The sequence below is a fragment of the Neopelma chrysocephalum genome, unplaced genomic scaffold (genome assembly GCF_003984885.1).
Source record: "Neopelma chrysocephalum unplaced genomic scaffold, ASM398488v2 Primary Assembly neopelma1_134, whole genome shotgun sequence".
Taxonomy (NCBI): Eukaryota; Metazoa; Chordata; class Aves; order Passeriformes; family Pipridae; genus Neopelma; species Neopelma chrysocephalum.
The window spans coordinates 28,782-33,145 of record NW_020897796.1 but is presented as its reverse complement, the minus strand read 5'-3'; the positions used below and the strand labels follow the sequence as shown (position 1 = coordinate 33,145).

At 50.7% G+C, this 4,364-nt stretch overlaps 1 protein-coding gene and 1 long non-coding RNA gene across 2 annotated transcripts in view; both read left to right on the top strand.

The window, feature by feature from the left end:
• The window catches only part of LOC113975151 (puromycin-sensitive aminopeptidase), a 32,684-nt gene that overhangs the window by 334 nt on the left and 27,986 nt on the right, over positions 1–4,364 (top strand). The window lies entirely within an intron of this gene.
• The window catches only part of LOC113975157, a 3,705-nt gene continuing 1,877 nt past the window's right edge, over positions 2,537–4,364 (top strand). Inside the window, exon 1 of the long non-coding RNA XR_003536769.1 lies at positions 2,537–4,364. This exon is cut by the window's right edge and continues 589 nt beyond it. This is a non-coding gene — a long non-coding RNA (uncharacterized LOC113975157).

Below are 4,364 nucleotides of genomic sequence, written 5' to 3'. Positions count from 1 at the left end.
CCTTCATCCCCTCCCTCACAAGAGGATCCCTCAGCCCGCACCCCCCCCCCCGGGGGCCCCCCCCCCCCCCCCCCCCCCCCCGGGGCCCCCCCCCCCCCCAGGGGCCCCCCCCCCCCCCCCTCCAGGCCCCCCGGTCGCCCCCTCCCCTGAAGGACCCCCCGAGACCCCCTTTCCCCCTCCCCTCAGCCCCGGGGCCCGGCGGGCAGGTGCAGGGAGGCCCCTCGGGGCCGTCCCCGCCCTCCTTTTCCATTCACCGTGGATGGATAAACCCCCCTCTGGAGACCCCCCAAAACCCTCCCCAGCACCCCTCCCCCCCCAACCCCCCCCCACCCACCGGGGGGGGCCCCGCCCAGCCCCGCTGCGGCCCCCGCGGGTCCCCCCGGGCGGCTCCTCCTGGCACAGCCCGGGATGTGGGATAACCCCGGAGAGCCTGGGAACGCTGGGATCTGCCTGCCCGGGATCCCCCCAAATCCATGGGGAGCCCCCCCCGGCCCCCCACACTCCCGTGCTCAGCCCCCGGCGAGCTCCATCCAGGCGCTCGGATGGCTCGGGATTTTGCTGGAAAAAGCCTTAATTTATGCGGTGAAAGGAGAAGCGCCCGGTGTGGCACGGTGTGAGGGTAGGCCTCGGTGTGGTGGAGAGGCTGGGGTAGCGCCGGGAAGGGGTTTGCAGACCTGAAACACTTGAGTTTTCAAGCCTTTTCTGAAAGGCAAAGACCTTCCCCGGTGTGCTCGTGCTTCAAAGCCAGAAATTTGTTTCATCACTTTGATGAAATCCTTGAAGTCTCCCAGTCATTCTCAGGCTGCTCTGCCACCCAGATTTGCCTTCCTGTCTTTCCTTGTGATTTGAAATGGGTACAGAACTCTAAGGGATAACCGGGTTGTTTTTTCTTTTCCCTTAAAAATGGGGTGGTTGCACGGAGAGCTTAAAAAACATTTGAGGGAGACTTTTGAATCTGAGGTGGGAACGAATTTAAATCCTGATCCGAGGAGGTGGTTAAACCTTGTTTTAAAACGAGGTAATAAATACAGTAGGGCAATAAACCTGCTGAATGTGAAGCACAGGTAGAGAGGAGAGCGAGTGACTCCCTGGGGAGCGCCTGTGGAAGGGGGGAAAGGCAGGGGATGATGGGGAATCTTGTGACTTTGGGGACCTGGAGGAACCCGTGCAGAGATGAGTAAGTTTGTGTCATGTGACAGAAATATTGAAAACGTAAATCTCCTCGTAGATCTGGTTCCAGCCCGGGGTTTGGTTTCCAGCCTTTGCAGGGGCTCGGGTTTGAAAACGCCAGCCCGAGAAATTCCCGATCTCTTCCGCCTTAATCCCGGCCACCTATTCCTGTCTCCGCACCCAAGGTGCTGCTCCTCAGTCCTGTTACAGCTGTGGGGCTGTAAATGGGATCACTGAAATCATCCAGGTTAAAAATAACACTCGGGGGGAGGGGAGCAGTGGCTTTTTAAGCCCAGCGTTGCTGCTGAGGAGAGGAGTGTTGAACAGCAGCCTTGGGATCCCCGCTTGGATCCAGGGATAACCAGCACTCCTCTGGCACTGGTGGCTGGTTTGCAGGTTTTAGTCCTGTGGAGGTGTTTTTGATATTGTTTGCCGTGCAGGGGGATTGCTCAGGGAATTCCTGGAGCAGTGGATACACCTGGAAATGGGAAATCCTGCACTTCCCCACCACCGAGGGCATGTCTGAAGGGACAACAGGGATCTGACAGGTTCCAGGCTGTAAAAAAAAAACCCAAAAACCACCCCTTGTTCACATCCTGATGTTCCCACAGGAAGGAGGATGAAAAAACCCAGAGGGAGAGGCTTTTAACAGGGATTTAACTATGTATCTTTATTTTGGATAACTTTTAACACCCTAAACCAGGGAATCACTAGGCCACTCCCAGCTGCTGTGGAAGGGAGGGCAGGAAGGTGGCTGAGGGGTGAGCGTTCACCTGCCTGTCTCAGGCTGGAGGTCTCCCTGGACAGGTTTGCTGTGGCTGCAGAGCACAGGGAAGGCACATTTTGGAAAATGAGAGGGCAACTGTTCTGCACCTTCATGGGGAGAAGAACAACCAGCTCACCCCCAGTGCTGCACGGACAGGAACGGCCCCCTGACCACAAAATAGTGACTGTGAGCGTGTTCTTATTGAACTGGGCTTGAGTGTAGAAAACAAAAAGACATCTCTGTGCTTTTGGGGTCAAACTGCTTCAGGGAAGGGCCTGTTGGCCCTTTCTACCTGCACCTTGTGCTGAGGTGGAGGGGAGCTCACCAGAGATGTGCTGCTTTCAGCAAAGTTTGGCATCATTGTGTGTTCACTGAGGCAAAAGGGATTCTGTGTTAAGCCACAAACTTTGAATTTTGCAGATTTTGGGTAGGGAAATGCGTGTGCTGCCTCCTCTTGAAGATCCAGCTGTCGTTTTCCTGTAGCCAATCAATAATTACCAGCCCCTCAGCTCCATTCCAGTTTGAGAATGGCTGGACAAGCAATAATCCACATCAAGGGCTTAAACCAGAGATGCTTTCTGACCCATGGGGTGAGTTCTGACACTTTGACACCAGATTAATCCCCAAAAAGAGGGGAATACTTTTCATTCTGTGCATCAGAAGTGATTTGTTTGCTCTGTTGTTTTGCATCTTTAAGAGCAAAGTGGAATTAGTGCAGGCTGTGATGTTTAGTCAAGGTATTACAAGTAAACACTTGATCATTCTTACTCACACCAGTAATAGGATTTACAACCCTCTGTGTAGAATTTTGGTCTTTCAACTCGAGCCCTAAACAAGTGTCCCAGCCTTGGCTTTGGGGCAGGACACTTGTGGTGGCTTTAGCACCTATAAATAACTTAAAGCATTCTGTCTTTAGGCCACAGTAATAAATGTTGCACTTCTATGGCAATTCCAGGTAATCTCCAGAGGATGAAACCTTTTATGATCCAAAAGATGAGGGGGGCAGCAGTGACCAGATTGATCTTGAGGCCTTAAAAAGGGGTGATACCTGTTTGTGGTTTGTTGTGGCATTTCTGCTGTTCAGGTCAGGAACTGGACTTCTGTCCAGCATTGCTTGTTTCTGGATAAAGGAGTGGGACTGAAATCTGTCTCTCTGACAGTTTAATTCTGTAGCCTTTTGGAGCTGTGCTTGGGAAGTATCTGGTGACCCATCTATTAAACCTCGTCCGGTTAGTCGAGATTTTTAAATAATATAATTAGTGCTCATATGAATATTTTTTTTGAATGTGAAGCCCGTAGAGTTGTGTAACAATTGCATAAAGTGACAGTACATAATGCCCATTTATCACAGTTGAAAACCCCAAAAATCCTTAAATGAACTATTTCCCAAGGATCCCTCATCCCAGCTGGGACAAAGCGTGGATGTGGGAGAGTCCCAGTAGCAGCTCTGGAGCTGAGACAGAGGCGCCTGCTCACCCTCCTGTGATTGTTCTGCCACTTATGTCATCTTGGAGCATTTAAACTCGACTTGCTGAGGGCGTGGGGATGGTTCTGAATGAGCACAATTACGATTTTTTCTGGGTGGAAATAAGTTCATTTGCTTTATTCATCTGTTGGTGTGAGATTGAGCCGTTCCAGGGCCTGGTTATCAGCGTGGGGCACTCGGATTACTCAGGGGTAGGTCAACTTTTTTTTTTTTTCCACTCTGCTTTTGGCTCCTTGGCAGGGCTGGAACAAAGAGGGGATGTGTGGCCCTTGTGTGCTGCAGCACCACAAACATGAGTAACCAGCAACAGAAACAAACCAGCTGCCCCTCCTGAAGGTTTTAATCTCTTAAAATTTGAGCTCTTAACGCTCCCAACAATCACCTGCCTGGCACAGGGGGCAGAGCTCCAGGAAGGTGCACACTTGTCTCCCAACTTCCTGGTATTTCCCTGTGGATAAACTCCCTTGCCCTGGAGAGTGTGGTGGGGTGATTCATTTCTCTCATTGGGAACTACTCTGAGGAGTTTCTTGCTTGCAAAACGACTTATCTGTAAAGAATTTACAACCCGAGGTACACAGCTCTTTGAAATATCTTTTGCAGTCCCTTTCATATATCTTAAGGTATATTTAGCAATGTTTAACCTGTATCTGTTGCTTTTTATAGGTTAATTATGCAGTGTGTGCCAGCCTAAGGAATGTATAGTCTGATCCTGCTGGCTGCCAGTTAAAGATTAATTGTGACACTCTTTGTGTGTAATCCTTGAAAAATGAAGCTTGATGGGTGTAGTATTTGTGCTCAGTGTCTCCTGGGGAGAGGGGAAGTTGTCCAGGATAAATAATACATGGTTGTGTTATCCTGTGTTGTAACTTGCATTTCAAGCACATGAAATTAAACTTGAATTTGCATTTCCAGCAAGTGGAAATTAAACCTGAATTTGCACTT